At 45.1% G+C, this 16,284-nt stretch overlaps 1 long non-coding RNA gene across 31 annotated transcripts in view; it reads left to right on the forward strand.

Moving 5' to 3' along the window:
- The window catches only part of LOC109684445 (uncharacterized), a 141,642-nt gene that overhangs the window by 71,945 nt on the left and 53,413 nt on the right, over positions 1 to 16,284 (forward strand). For 24 of the 31 annotated variants that reach the window (XR_012450582.1, XR_012450595.1, XR_012450594.1 and 21 more), the window contains 6 exons: positions 7,908 to 10,904; positions 11,008 to 11,187; positions 11,438 to 11,501; positions 11,613 to 12,280; positions 13,207 to 13,340; positions 14,151 to 14,638. This is a non-coding gene — a long non-coding RNA (uncharacterized lncRNA). Of the gene's footprint in view, positions 1 to 7,907; positions 10,905 to 11,007; positions 11,188 to 11,437; positions 11,502 to 11,612; positions 12,281 to 13,206; positions 13,341 to 14,150; positions 14,639 to 16,284 lie in introns of those variants that run through there. The other 7 variants (XR_012450602.1, XR_012450596.1, XR_012450600.1 and 4 more) reach the window with 7 other exon arrangements.

Here is a 16,284-nt window from a genome sequence, read left to right on the forward strand (position 1 = left end):
ATCCCCTTGACCCATCACAGGTACCTATCTGACCTATCCCTGTGACCAACCCCTTTTCTTTAAACTCCTAGGTGTAGTCGCCTAGATCCAGCCTGGTCTTAGCCTTTAGATTTCTTAAACATCTGGCTGTTACTTCTTTTCCTCACCATCTTGGCTTTACTTACTGGCCAGAGCCCGTGCCCAGACCTCATTGACCAAGACACATTTCCTTATCTACTGCCCAATACCCTTGACCTCACCCACCAGGCCATGCCCCACTAGTCTTTATGAGCACCTGGCCTTAGTCATTGCTTTTTAAACCATTTGTCTTGCCCCCATGATACCTGGTCATTGCACATATAGCACCTGGCTTTGCTTCTCACCTGACTGTCCCCAACATCCCTGGGCCTAGCCCTTCTAAAGTCATGACTTAATGCCTTATATACCTGGTTTTACCCACAAGGTCTTACTCAGAAGTCCTTGGGCATACAGATCACATGACCCTGTCTATCCAGAATTAACCTGTCCTGCACCTAGGATCAGTGGCCTAGCATTAGACATGGGCATTACTGCCTATACTTTAAAGTTCTGGCCTTAGTCTCATGGGCTCATCTCCCTTGATGCATGACCAGTGCTCCCTTGCCTTGTCCTGTCCATCCCCAAAGCCCATTCCACTTGGCCTTGAGCACCTATCATTTCCCACTGGCTTTAATGACCTCTTGGCATTTGTCACCAGGTCTTACTTAGTCCTTTGGTTTAAGCCATGTCATTCTACACCTGCTCTTGTTGTCCACCCCCCGCAACACACACAATTGGCTTCATCTGTCTTTTGCCAAGTACCCTGTACCTTCATTTGGCCTGACTGACTATACACTCTGGACCTAAGCCATACCTACTTGGCCCTGATCTGGCATATCCACTTTGTTGCCTTAAACTCCTAGTGCAGTCACCTAGAGCCAACATGTCTTACCCAGTTTGATTTGCTAAACTTCTGGCCTTGGTCTCTTGACCTCATGGTCTTTGTTTAACTCAGTTCCCAGAGCCCCCTGCCCTGACTCACTGAGCTATCCAACCCCACTTGTCCTTAATCCCTGCCTAATACTCCACATCCACACCTGTTGTGTTGCCTACCTCACCATGCTCCAATGGTCATAATGACCTGGCCTCAGTCAGTGGGTCTTAATCCTGTGGTTATGCCCATGCCATAGCTGACCTTGCCTTGTCCCTCATTCCTTAACAATATGGCCTAATCTACTGTGGCGGAAACCATACCATTCTAATGTAACCATCTGGCCCTATCCCTGTTATGTCAACCCCTTTGCAGTTACTTCCTAGGTATAGTCACCTAGATCCAACATGGTGTCATATCCTTACATTTATAACGAACCTGCCCTTATCTCACCATATTGGCTTTACTAGGTGGCCAGAGACCATTTAAAATGAACCTACATTCCCTGCTCCATTCCTCTCATCTCCCGTTTTCTCACTCAACTGGCCCTGCCCCTCAGGCCTTCATGACCTTCTGACTATGGGCATCAGTCCTTAATGTGTTGTTATGTCCATAGGCCCATGGCACAACTCACCTGGCCCTATCTCTGGGGCATCTGCCACTTTGCTTTACTCCTCTGTAGTAAAGCATGTCCTCACCTCACTGGATCTACTAAACCCCTGACCTTGTTCTCTCGGCATCACCATATTAGGTGTACCAAGTGTCCAGAGACCCCTGCCTAGATCCCTCTGACCAAATCCACTTGCCATATTCCCTCCTCAATTGCCCACATCTATCCCCATGACCTTGTCCACTGGCCTTTATAGCCTCCTTGCCTTTGTCACACAAAACACTTGTGCATTGTACCTTAAGCACCTGGTTTTGGTCCTCAACCAAAACCAAATCCCTTGCTCTTGCCCTTCTAGGTTTTGACCTGATGCATTTCCCAACTTGTCTTACCAAGTGGCCTTATTCAGAAGTGCTTGGCTCCATGCCCTCATGGCCTGTAAACCACACATTCCAGTCCATCTGGAATTAACCTCTTTTAATGTTCCTAGGTTTTGTGATCTGGTCTCAGACGTGGCATTGTCACCTAGACTCAGACTCCTGGCTTTCATCTCGTGGCTTCACCCTCATTGATCTTTCCCCTTGAACTGATTCTCTGGCTACAGCCAGGCTAGGCCAGTTGTTTCTTACCTCCTGCTCAAATCCTGAAACCCATTAACTATGGCCTAGGCCACAGGTCTCAATGACCTCCTTGCCTTAATCATTTGTTCTTGCTCTTTTTGACTTTGCCCATGTGCCATGTCATATCTGGTGTTGCCTCCTTGGCCTTAGCTAGTTTGCTATTTCCCCCCCATACCTTATTGATTTGACCTGACCCATCACACCCCCACCACCCAGGCTATACCAATAATGAATTATCCTACCCCATCCTTGTGACACCAACCCTTTTGCCTCATCCTCCTAGGTATTGTCACCAAGATCCAATATGGCCTTTACACCCTAGTTGTATGAAACACTGGGCCATTATCCTGTGGCCTTGCTATTTTGGCTTTAGTTTTGGTGGCCAGAGTCCATGCTCACACCAGATTGGTCAAACCCATTTGTCCTCACTCCCTGCCCAATCTCCACTCAGACCACCTTGGCATACCCCACTAATGACATACTCCACTGGTATTTAGTCACCACTTCTTTACTCACTTTTCATGGCCATGACACCTCAGTTACACCCTAAGCACCTGGATTCAGCTCCCACCTGACTGTCTCTAATATCCCTTAGCCTAGCCCCCTAGGTCATGTCCTTAGGCTCTACGTACCTGGTGTTACCTCACTCAGGTCCTCAGATCAGTACTTTTGTGGCTTATAAACCACATGGCCGTATCCATCCAGAATCAACGCCATCGTTATGCTCCTTGGATCGACTGCCTGATCTCAGACATAGCATTACCACCTACACTTTAATTAGAAGTCTGGCTTTTATCTCATGGGATCATTTTCCTGGATGTATACCTTAACTCTGGCCTCAGCCAGGCCCATTTGTCCCAGTCCCAAAGTCCATTATGCTTGGTATTGAGCAAATTGCCATTTCCCACTGGTCTTAATAACCTCCTGGCCTTAGTCACCTGTCTTAATCCTTTTGTTGAAGCCCCTGTCATTTCTCACCCCACTCTTCTCCCGCCACCCCCAGCCCACTGGCTTTACCTGCCTTGTCTTGTATTCTATGCCTTATTAGTTTGGCCTGACAAACAAAACCTCTATGCCTGCACCATAGTCACTTGCATCTCCCACTTTACCTTAAACTCCTGAGTGCAGACATCTAGAGCAACTTGTACTTCTGGCCTCATCGCTTGGCCTCTCCATTTTAGTCAGGACCCAGAACCCCCTGCCCAGACCAAACCGACCAATCCCACTTGACCCTACCCACTGCCCACTTGACTCTACCCACCGCCCACTGCCCAGTTGCTTATACCCACCAACTTGGCTTCTCTCCCTTGGCCATGCTCTACTGTCCTTACTGGCCTCTCACTTTAGTCACCAGGTGTTAATCCTTTGGCTTATGCCCATGTGACATTTCATGCCTGGTCTTGCCCCCCTTCACCTTTGCTTATCCATTTGGCCTGCCCTATGGCACGCCACCCGCCCCCAAGACTTGCCAACCACTAAGCCTCCTGTCCCTACCATTGTGATGTTAACTGCTTTACCTTAACCTTCAAGGTTAGTCACCTACATCCAACATGGCCTTCCCTTGTGAGATTTATTCAGCACTTGGCCTTTGTATCTTGGCCTCGTCTCTTGGCTTTTCTCATGTCCAGAGACCTCTGCCCTTACTGCCCTCCCAGTGCTTCACATCCTCTCCACCCACCCCACCACCATGTCCTTGCCCAATGGTCATACCATAGTGGTATTTATGGCCCTTTGACATTTGGTTCTAATTTTTTGGTTAAGCCCACCTGCCATTTCAGGCATGATTTTGCTCCCCTTGACCTTCTTTACCTTACCTTATCCCCTAAGACTTATCCATGTGGCTTGACCCACCATATCCCCTCTGCTGAAGCCATACCCATCCTGACAAACCATCTGGCCCTGGCCCTGTGATGTCACCGGCCTTTGCCTTAACATCCTAGATGAAGTATTCACCTAGATTCAACATGGCCCTGTACACTTTGATTTATTAGATACCCAGCCTTTATCTCTTGGCCTTACTATCTTGGCTTTACTCTTGCCAGAGTCCATGCCCACATTTTATCGACCAAACCCACATGCCCTCCCTCCTAGTCCAACTGTCTTGCCCACTTCCTTGGCCTTTTCCACTTAGCTGTGCTCGGTGGCATTCATAGCTGCTGGCTGTAGTCACAAGATCTTGATCCTTAGGTTTTGTCCACATGACACCTGGCTGTTATGCCTAAATTATCTGGCTCTTGGCCACTTCCAGGCTGTCGCCGCCATCCCTTTCCTTTGCTTACCTGGTCTTGACCATATAGGTTACTCATCTTGCCTTCTCCATGTGGCCTTATACAAATGTTTCTTTGCATTGTGTCTTCAATATGATGTTAACTACCTAGACTCATTAAAATTCTAGCTTTCATCTATGTCCTCAAACCCTCTTTGTGTGCTTGGTCTAGGTCATATCCCCTAGTTGTACCCTCTTCCCAGTTCAAATGGCCAGAACTACTTGCCATTACATCTTGTCAAACCCCCATGTTGCTATATCCCTAGCTTGTACATGTGACTTTCCAACTGGTCTTAATGACACCTTACTTTTAGTCACCAGGTTTTAATACTTTTGGTTGTGTCCACATTTTGCACCTAATCTTTCTCCAATTGGCCTTGTGTAGCCTGACTTGCCTCTTGGGCCTCATCCATTTTTTTGTTTAAACTAACTTTCTACCCCTTTGCCCCTCATAACTCTATTCCCATCTATGCCATCTTGCCAGGGGCACCTGGCCCATTTAACTTTGTAGTTTTTTAAACCTTGAATCTACAAGGCTTTGTACCACTACAGTTGATAATGTCCTGGGTTTTATCACTTGGCCCTTCTGTGTTGCCTGTACCTCCTGTACAGAGCTTCTGCCCACATACAGCTGGCCAAATGCATTGCCCCTATACCTTGCACAACCAGTCCCCTTCCAGCCCTGTGTCCATCACTATTGACCTACCTATTGGCATTTTCTCCTTGGCTGTGATGATCACCTATCCTTACTGACCAGGTGCTAATTGTTTTGGTATTTCCAAGTGATGTCACCTAACAATGCCTTTGGCCTTATGCCACCCTGGCCTCAACACCCTAGAGAGATCTAGTCCCTGGCCCCAAACATACCTGGCTGATAGACCACTGTTTTTTTTGGCCTCTCCCTGTACATCTAGACCCAGGTGCCCATAGACCCTGCTCAAGCCCCCAACTCTCTATCTACCTTGTTCCTGGACTTATCCCCTTGGTCATACTGTTTATAACTTTGCGATCTTAATCCTTTTCTATACTTACTACCTTAGTGTTACGCACCTAGTTTTAGTTAGCTTGTTTGTTTGTGGTCTATACTCCTGGTCTTTACCCTTCTGTCTTTTCAACTTGGCCTTAAACTTCTGTATTTATGTACATGATTTTTCCTACCTAGACTGTCCCAGTCTGACTCTACTAGTGGCCAGATCTATTGGACAGAGTCCAGTGTCCTTACTGTCCTGCACATTCCTTTATGGCTTTGTACCCCTGTCCTTTAAGCCTTAGCCTTACCTACCAGGCTTTTCCCAACTCTCCTTACTTAGGTGGCTTTACTCCTCTGGCCATAAATACTTCTCTACTTGGTGTTAACTACCTTAGCTTTACTTAGTGGCCATTCTAGCCCTACGTTCCTAGTCATTTGCTCCTGGTTGTATACCAAACCCTAATCCCATTGGTCATGCCCTACCCTGGGTTAGACTCCCCTCCTTTAGTTCATCTCCAATGTTCTGTCCTTCTCACCAATCTGGGTTAAATTTATGCCCTTAAATACTTGGTCTTATTGACTTTGGTGTTTACCACCTAGCTTCATACAGCTTAAAGCCATGTAAATAAAGTTAAGGCCTTAACTTCCTGTCGTACACACTTGGGCCTCCTCGCTTGGCCTTATCCACTTCTGCTTACCCTTCTAGCTTGATTCTCTGGGTTATCTCTCTAACCTTGACATCCTAGCATCAATTTTCTGAGCTTACTCTCCTGAGTTTATTCACCTGGTATTATCTACCTTGCCTTCTCACCTGGCTGGGTCTTGTGCCTTGTCCTGGTGACTCGTTTGTATTGGATCTCATCCTGTTTGGAGCACCCTCATGGGTCCAAACAGTGCCAGAAATCTTTGCCTGTGTGACACCCATAGCCAGTGATTTTCAGTAGTGCAGTCCCCACCACTGTTACTTGTGCACCAAAACATTCTTTCACTTACTCTGTTTGGTCTTGGTGCCTTATTAGATGTGACACTGTTAACAGCTGCCATTTGGTATGTGTTCTTAATCCAGTTGTAATTGCCTCCCAGACTCCTAAACTCTGTAAGTCTGTATTCTATGCCACTGCTGACACCAATGTGATGGAGATTAACAGATGGCACCTGGACCTGGTCTCTCAAAGTCCAGAACTTCATGCACTGTGGAAGGGTGTGTTGGATGGCCTTTGCTCTCTGTAGTAGGTGCCTAATAGGTCAGCATTAAGTTTGCCTTCACCTACCTCCAATCAGGTCTCATGGGAGGGGCCTGTGTGAAGCTTGTAGCACATCAAGCCTGTGAAAAGGCTGAACTAGTTTGGCTGTGTGACTATCCTCCCTGCAGGTCTTTGTAGAACACACAGGATCTGATTCTGTCCATTGAAGAGCTTTGTTGTGTAGGAAATAGTTTGGAAGCAGTCCAGGGACTTGCCCTAGTGGCCTTTCTCTGAGTCAGGTCTTATGTACCTGACTTGTGTCTGCTGTTCTTTACTCTGAGCCTCTTAACCCTAATTTCTCTCTGGGGTTGCTGCTGGAGACTAAACTAGATACCACAATTCTTCCATGGAAGAACGCAGTGGAGAATACTTGAAGTTTTTGCTTCAGTGTTAATGAAGTCAGCAAATTGCACTGTTGCATCCTAGACCCTCTGTCTGAAGTGGTTTCACCTGGGTGGCCTTGGGTGTTCTCTGGTCTTCAAGTTGCCAAGTGTACCTGTAAACATGTTTTCCCAGAGCCAGATGGAAGACTTCCTCTTGTGATTCGGGACCCTGCTGGAGGGACTGACATTTTTGTTGAAAACAGGAAAAAAATAAAAGAATGAAAGGTTTCCATTGATTTCACTGGAGAAAGGTGCATGATGAAAATTCTGAAGATTTCTTTCAAAATGCTTTTGGCTACACGTCTGTACTGTGCATCTGTCACTGAACATCTAATTTGAGATTCTTCCTGCCACTAAGTATTTCTGAGTTTTAATGTTTATAGGAATTCTTTACAGATGTTTCCTTGTAGCCACTGGCATTTTGGGTACTGACAGTAATGAAAACATAAAAGCACTCCTAATGCCTGGGTGTCCTGGCTGGTGCTGGAGTTTGTATCTCATTGACCTTTTTGTGATGGTCCTTTATAGAACACTTCAATCAGGATAATTTATTAATAACTTAATATGTCTTTCAGTTTCTGCATTTTCTTTCAACATTTGTGCATGGCAGTATAGTAGAAAACAATGTAGAAATAAAGTTTTTATAGAGTAGAATCACAATCCTAGATAAGGTAGGATTTTGCTTCTAAACTCAGTAAGTTCATGTTTATCAATTTGTTGATTTTTGAAGCCCCTTGTTAACTATGATACCCCCAACATTGGTGCTTTCTTGCTCTATAAACCCTCAGGGGCGGAATTGAGGTTTGAGAGCACACACACACACACACACACACACACACACACACACACGTGCGCTTTGTGCATTTGGGGGTTTGGTTTTGTTTTGCAGTGTTCAGCACTGAAGCCAGTATGACGCCCAGGTTGGCAAGTGCTCTACCACTGAGCTGTGTTACTTCCCCAGCCCTGCTTTGTTTTGACTGGTATGCTTCATATACTGTTCTTAGACCTTCAGAAAACGTAGAAGGCCACGGCGACTTGTATTCCCCAGGGAATGGCCCTGAACTCTGCGTCCACAGCATGGACACTTGTGGGCCTCCCCCATGGGCTGCCAAGGGGTGAAAAGAAAAGTTAGGTGTCAACAGGACAGCAGTGTGCCTCTCCTGTAAGGGGGCTCTTCCCAGGTCTGAGCATGTCACTGATGTATTGTAGCAGTCCTGGGGGAATTGATGCTTTTGTGCTCCTTGAGGGATCCAGGGGAGGAAGTTATGGTGGGATTGAATTTGAATTCTTAACTCTTCAATGACCCTGTATTTTGCAGAATTTCTATTTTAGTTTTCTAGGTGATAAACCATGCTCATCGGTGAATTCCTGTACTTGCCCTGTTACTTCCTCAAGAAAACCCTCTGACAAAACTGCTGGATCAAAAGGATAAGCAGGTTTGAACAGACATGCTGTGCCTTGCCCACCACAAGGCTGACTATGGAGTTGTGACAGTCTGTGCAGGGAATGTTCGTGCAGTGTGTTATATAATGCTGCCAAAAGATAAACTTGTGGAAAAGCTCAATTTGCCACGAAGACACATTTGCTTGCAGAAGGCCAGGATTGGTCACTGTGAGTGCTCTAAGCTGTTACGTCCAGATGTACTTGGGGCTAGAAGTGTTGACGTGTTAGGACTTTTGGTTCTGTTTTCACATTACAAAATGTTTCATTTAGCAACAATTCTCATCAAATTAGCTTTTTAATTCAACTTTGGGGCTAATGAGTGTTCTCTTGATGGTTCCTGTAAATCTGGTGCAGTCTTTAAATGGTGTCTAGGTTCCTGTTGCTCTTGTGTTTCTACCCTGGCTGGGACCAGGGTAGCACCATGTTCAGGGATGTCCTGGTGCCCTGTGTACCACCAACGTTGACTTGCAATGCTTTTTGCTCCCAGTTTTAGAGGCCCTAGGCCACAGCTTACCATTTTGACTTTCTATCACTCATCCATACAGAACAGATGCTTTGGGGCTCAGAAAATGATACCTTAATGTTTGGCACCTTGGCTTGCTAAGCAGTGTTGAAATAAAAAACTTTGGGAAAACCTTAGACACCACCTAAGAGCTAAGAACTTTCTAACCTATTCTTTTTTTCTCCTCAGTGCAGGGAAAGATTGTATTTCCTCTGTCTGTGAAAGGACAAAGGAGAAAATGATTGCCTTTGGTTGCCTTCTTGAGAGTTGGTTAACTGACTTCATATTGCAGGAAGGAAGACGGATTTCAGCCCACCTGTTCAGACTTTGTTATGAGGTATTTCTGTCTCCCAGCCTTACCCAGCTTCTAAAGCATAAATATATAAATGGCAGTATCTGTGGGGGGCCCATTTATCTTCCCCTAAAAATCATTTATTATACTTCAAAAGCATTTCACTCTACTCTGAACAAGGGCATTTAAGCATCTGAGTCTCCCTGAGTTATTTGGTACTCACCTTCCCCTGATAGCTTCTGCCCCCAAACAATTATCTGTGCCTTTTTTCCTGCTATGTATGTTGTCACTTCAGTTCAGGAATCCTACAGTCCCCTCTCCTTCCACTACTGAACACAACTCTTCCCAGGCATCTTTTTGTGAATGCATGTACTTTGCTCTACACTCCTGCCGCCCCCAATACCAGCCCTTGCAAACTGAACTACTTGTAAGTATAAAAACAGGCTTATGGGTGCAAGTTCGATACCAGACTGGTTTGAAAGCATGCTCCAGACTTAACTGGGTTAGGGTAGTGAAGAAAATTCATTGCTGTTCCTTTTGTAATATATTTGAGCACTTGCTGTCCTAAGGATACAGTCCTCCAAATTTGAGTTCTAGTGGGGAGAGATCTGAGACATTGTGTAGTGTGCCTTGTGGTCAGTTTCTGGGGGAAAATGAAGAGGGAGTATGGTTGTGAGGACAGCCTCTTGGATGTTACTCTGTCAAAGGATGGAGTGAATTTATGCTAAGACACAGGGGATGAAAAAAAGAAGCAACGTGATGGCTGGAGGAGTGACTCAAGTGTTAGAGCACATGGCTAGCAAGCACAAAGCCCAGAGATCAAACCCCAGTACCACCAAAAATTAAAAAATGAGCAACACGAATCTTTGTTAAGGTCACAGTAAGTGGAATTGGTACCTGATTGTAGTCATGTAACTATTTTAAGGAAACTTGCCCCCAGTAATCTGGTACATGCTTGCTGTCTCCAGTCACTCCTCACCATTGCTCCCTGATGAAATCACAAGTGACCACTGGGGAAAGAGTGCCCGCCCTCTTCTTTCCTGTATTGCTTCCTATTGTCCTCAGGCTTGTGCTGTCTGGAGGATGAGGTGGAGACTGGAAGGATGAGAGAGCTGATGGTGCTCTGGAGTAAGATCCGATGGAGGACTTCCCTGCCACAGTGGGGTGCTTTGAAAGTAAGGAGACACATTCAACATGGTTTTCATGGGGTAGACTTGGAGTGGGAGTCCAAACATAATATGACATCGGAGTGACTCCTTGAGGTGCTCAGGTAGGTTGCTATTGGGTGTTGAACCTGAGGTGGGTGTTGCAGCATGTGTGATTTGCCTGGGCATTGGTCTTTGTCAGTACTGTGTGATGTCTTTCACAGCTGAAGATTCTGTGTAAGGTTATCCACCTCCACCTATTCTAGACTGTCCACACACTTAGTGAGACTTCATTAAGGTCAAACTAATGGAAACGAATAACACATGTTGAATACTTTGTGTTCAAATGGAACTCCATTTTAAAGTGGGTCTTTTTTGTTCTGATTTAAGTTCCTCCCATCCTTCTAGAAGTTCTAATCCTCCTAGGCTCACTGAGGGGATCACATCACCTGAATCTCTACTTCAGTGGAGTAGGTTTGTTTCCACAAGAAAAGTGCCAAGAAGGTAAGAGATGTGGGATAGTGATCCACTGGTGGTGGTGACCAGGACAAAGCAGCCTGGCCTTAGAGTAGGTCCCGGTACAGCCCATGCCATCTGTTTTCTGCAGCTCTGTTCCTCAGGATGTGTCTGAAAACCAGGGGACCAAGAGCATCAATGTCAGCCGGAACTTGATATCCTACAAAAATCTCAGCCCCACTCTAGACTGTAGCAACAGAACCTGCGATCAGCCATATTCCCAGGTGGCTAAACAGCATTTGAGAAACAAGAACACACTAGAAGGCAACAGGTTTGTGGGGTTAAGGGTAGAGTGACTTGAGGTTTCTGCTTAGATCATCCTTTTTATAAGATGGCTGTACCAGGCTCGCTTACGTTGCTGGATTACAAAACTTGTGGCTGTTGTAGAAGCAAGTATTTGTGAAGTATCTCTTGTGTGGAATGCAGTGTGACCTGCGGGAAGTGGGTTGACTTTTCATGATGGAGGCAGTTTTGCGAATACAGGATAAAATTTTCCAATTAACCGTATTGACCTTTCACAGGTGACTAGCTTCAAGATGACCAGACTGATCCGTTTCTGAACAGCAGGACAGGTGGTGACTGCCGGTACCCAAACCTTGAGAAAGTTTTTATTCGCCCTTCCATCTGGTGGACATGGGTTTACTTTGCTGTGCAAATTTAATATGAATTCTGTAATTTTTCTCTTGTTTTTTTTAGGGATAAGTTTTCCTTATGTTGCCCCAGCTGGCCTTGGACCTCTGGACTGAGGTCGTTCTCCCATCTGAAACTCAAGGGGGTGTTTGACCACAGTTTTGTACCACCACACCTGGCTTCTGCAATACTTAATCATCCAAGCATCCTTGGAATCTTATTTCAATTTGTTTCCATCTGAGTTTCAATTTGTTTTTCAATTTCTGAGCAGAGGTAAGTAGAAAATACAAGGGAAAGCCAGTTTATTGATTTATTTTCCTGAAGGCAACAGTTGGTGAAGAAAGTGATGAGATCTGTAATGAAAGAACAAAACGGGTTTACACTTAAGGTTTGTAAAACTCAATTATTTCTTCTCCCTCTGATGTCCATGCAGTGCTCATGCTGGGGAGGGGGACAGATAGGGGGAGGAGAGAACTGGCCTGTCTTCCTGGAGACATGTTCGGTTTAGCCTGCTCTCCCAGGCTATCCTTGCTCATTTATCTTTTCCTTGCTTTCCAGCCCATTTTTCTAACTGATTACATTCCTCCCCATCATTCAGAGTGGACAATGTGGTGTGGGATGAAGCCATCAGGGCAGGTGATGAGTATGGATCAAGTGAATGAAACTGTGAATGTCCACTCAACCATTTGCTGTCCTACACTGGCATGGGCAGCCTCTGGACCAAAATACTAGAGGCGAGTCTCATTCCTTCCAGATTCACTGGTATAGCCCAGTGGAATTTCATGCCTGAAGTTGTGAAAATACAGAGATTGAAAAGCAGTGCTCTAGGAATCTGGGAATAGAGTCCAGGCAGAATTTATAAGTTGTAAGTTTAAAACCCCAGACTCAAATTAATCTGAGGCAAGCCCTGGAGGGTCTGGCAATGGCTTCCTTCCCGTGCTTGCCTCACGGGTTTACCTTTTGTCAAGATACCTGTTCTTGACAGGTTTGGTGGTGCATATCTGTAATCCCAGTACATGGAGCTTATGTCAGGAGGATTTTGAGTTCTAGATCAGCCTGGGTACATAGAGAGATTCTATACCAAAAAAAGTGAAAGAAAAAAGTTTTCTTTCAGTATTATAACCTGGAGCTATATATGTCTTAAAAGCAGCTAGATAGTCTCCACCTGGTGAAATGAGACACTATTTTGTAGAACAGGGACCTATGATTTTACTGTATCTCACTTACAAAATGTTAAATATTTTTATATGGACATTGAAATGGGTGAAAATCTGCATAGATGCACAGTTGATAGTTGAGTGATATAAGGAAAAATTTTCACTTCATACAATTATTTGGGTTTTTGAAAATGAGCTCCAGCAGCATGTGGCTAAATACAGAATAAAAAAATTTCAAAGGCTGATCAGAAAGATTAAGGGTTTCTAGTGTCTTTGGAGTTGACAATGTGGCACTTTTAAACCACCACATTAATAAAGACTTACTTCTGGGGAGGGGGGAAGATAATGACAATTCATCTTTCAGATATGACACTCCACTCATACTCAGATACAGAATAACACTGCTGCTTTTTGTAATATGGTCGTGAGCATTTTTGCACTGTAAATGGCTATACATGATTGAACTGTTGAGGAACCAATGAACTCCACCTCTGCTTTCATAGATGGATCAAAGGCAGCCAGGGAGAGGGGAGAAGAGTTGCCATGGCTAACCTGGAGCTGGGGATTAGTGACACTGACAGAACCCAGGAGAGTACAGAAGATCTTCTGTAAGTTCAGGATGCTGAAAAAAAAAATGGTAAGAAAGGAGCAGGATCCAGCCCAGTATTTGTTGAACTGCTTGATAAGATGTCATCTCTATTGAAGTGCGATGAATGCTGCAAGGTGAGTAGGAGATCGCTGTTGTCATTTACTTGAAATCATGCTGTGTCTTCAGGAAGAGCAAAAGTCTACTACCAGGGCTTCACTTAAGCAGCCATAAGCTTGGCTCAGAGAATTCTGAGAATGCAGCAGTGAGCACCTAGGCTGCCACCATCCTAAGAAGAATTTGTGCCTTGGAGTCAGGAAAGGGTGGCATCCAGTTCAAGTGATAGCTAGCCTTGTGGATATAAGCAAACTCTTACCTTCCCCCACCCTAGTCCAACACTTGTGGTGACAATGTTAAGGCATAGTTAGAAAAGGTCACTGTGGTGCTTGAGACTTGACTGGTAGCATGGGTCTTTTGGGCCATCCATGGGGTGTGTGAGTTGGGGTGAGGTGAGGACAACAGTGACTGGCACCAGTGAATTTCAAGTACCACAAAGAGGAAAAGAGAAAGCAGAGCTCAGAGGGCTGGAGGGGGAGTGGTTTCAGGTTCTTTTTTTGTGGTTGGACTTAGTTCATTGTTATAATTGTTATTTGCCCTTAAGCCAATTGGAAACTTTTACTATATGTTATCACAACAGTTGACAATGTTAGCATTTCTTAGAATCCATAGTGAGTCACGGAGGTTTTTATCTGGAATTCTACTGAAATTTAGCTACTTATTCATTAAAGTATGTGAAAGTACATAAATGCCCCAGAAGGCTGTATCAAATTCTGTTTCCTATTATCTGTGGGTGCTTTTCAGGTTTAGTGGAGGAGCTTTCTGGATGTCTTGGGCCACTTTTTCAGGAGGGCTACTGAAGTCTCCTCTACTCTAGTCTTTGGATGAAGAAGTGTCAAGCCATCAGGGGCCTAATTATCTTTCATGCTGAGTTCCTGTGTTTGCTCCCCACTGCCACCCGGGTTCAATTTGTCTGCATTCAAATTTTGCGTACTTTCTGAAATTAACAGGCCACAAACCCCATTTCTTTACTTTCATCATGGGTCTTTTCATTTTAGTAGGAGGAATGCTACTTATTCAAAATACTTATCTTCCGGTTCTGCTAAAGCTGTCTTTTGAAGATTTGCTCCAGAAAATAATGGACTTTATGACTAGGTTGAAAAATTGCTTTTGCTAAATAACTGTCTCTATCCCAACATCATGTGTGTGGTGACACTTTTGTTATGTTTAAACTTAAGAAATCATAAACAAGGATGCAAGGAAGAAAAATAAATGCGTGTGGTTTGACCGTGCCCCTGTGTCCTGTTTGTATTATTTGCTACAAGGCATATTCAAAGTGCCTCATTTCTTGTTTTGATCCCAGCTGTCTGGTGCTTGGACTGAGGCTGAGTGTCAATCAGGATAAACTTGTTCAGCCAGGTATACACACTGATCCGGACATCCTGCAAGACCCCCTGGCCCTTTCACAACAAGTGATTAGAATGTCCTCTCCTTTGGTGATGAGGAAGTCCACTTTGTGTTATTCTGTATCTTTATAATGAAAGGCTTATTTAGGGACCAGTCCTGGAGAGTCAGGGCATGTCACCGACATCACCTTGGCCCTTGTAGACAGCTCATGGCAGATACAGCATGGACTGTATATCAGAGAAAGATCCCACAGAAAGCCAAAGAGTGATTGAGGGGGGTGGGCTCACAGTCCTAAGAACTCACTCTTGAAATAATGCAAGATTCCAAGAGAACTCCCCTAATCCTTCTGGAGGTAATCACCTAAGCACACCCCACTACGCTCTGCCTCTTAACTTCTCCATACTGGTCACCAAGCTCTGACATAGATCTCTTAGAGGAGTAAACACACCCAAACCATAGCAGAAAGAGTTTGTTTAAAGCTAGGTGCATTCATGTTAGTTGAACTTGGAGCCTTGAACTTGCCAGCAGTGCTGTGCCACTTGTGCCTCACTGCCCATCCTTTGTTTGAGGTGTTTCACATAGAGTTTCCCTTTATGTTAGGGCTGGCCCATACCTCCATCCTCCTGTCTGATCCTCCTGTTTACAGTTTTCTTGTAGCTCAGATGACAGGCATGTCCCATTATACCCCACTGCGAGATGGAAACTCAGACTTTCTGCCTGGCCTTACCTTGGACCACCATGCTCCTGGTGCTGCCTTCTGAGTAGCTAGGATTATAGGTGTGAGCCCCCTCTCCCAGTCCTGTGCTGCTTTCTTGACCTGGTATCTTTCTACACATCTTGAGGGCCCATTTGGCCACTGTTGTATTTATGCAAAGTTTCCTCCCTTGTTCCACATGTGGAAGCTTGTTTAGGAGTATGATCTGTTCTCTCGCAAATGTGGCTTTGAGCGGGGCCAAGCCTACTGCTCACTTCCTGGAAGTCATTTGGGTGAAGGATCACAGTGCTCACTGAAGACCTCCATCCCAGATGGGAGGCCAGGGATTTACTGCTCGTATTGGAGGTTTTAATGACAGGAGCCCGTGGCCTCCCTCCCACATACCATGATTTGAAAAGTTCTGACAATAACTCTAGCTACAATTGCAAAAATAGAACTGCTGGGGCTGAGTTCCAAGGTTCCTCTTTTCAGATGGAACCTGGAACCCTCAGGGTACTGACACCTAACTTGTTCCAGTCTGTATCCAGATTAGTATTACGCTTATTAGTCAGCCAGTTTCATTCTGCACTCCCCTTTTGCTGTTCTAACAACTGGCTGGAGTCACATTTTCAGAAAGAATGCTTTACGCTCTCAGTGCTTTCAAGCTAACACTGCATGGGAAGGCAGGTGCAGGAGACTCATGAGTTCAAGGCTAAACTGTGGGCTCCTTTTAGTTTTTTTTCTCCAACAGCTGTAGGATAGGGGTTGGATTAGCTCAGTGAGTATAAAGCTTTTCTTACCTGCATTGGTAAGGGACTCAAAAGTGTAGCTGCTCTG

This window comes from Castor canadensis, chromosome 8 (genome assembly GCF_047511655.1).
Source record: "Castor canadensis chromosome 8, mCasCan1.hap1v2, whole genome shotgun sequence".
NCBI classification, from domain to species: Eukaryota; Metazoa; Chordata; class Mammalia; order Rodentia; family Castoridae; genus Castor; species Castor canadensis.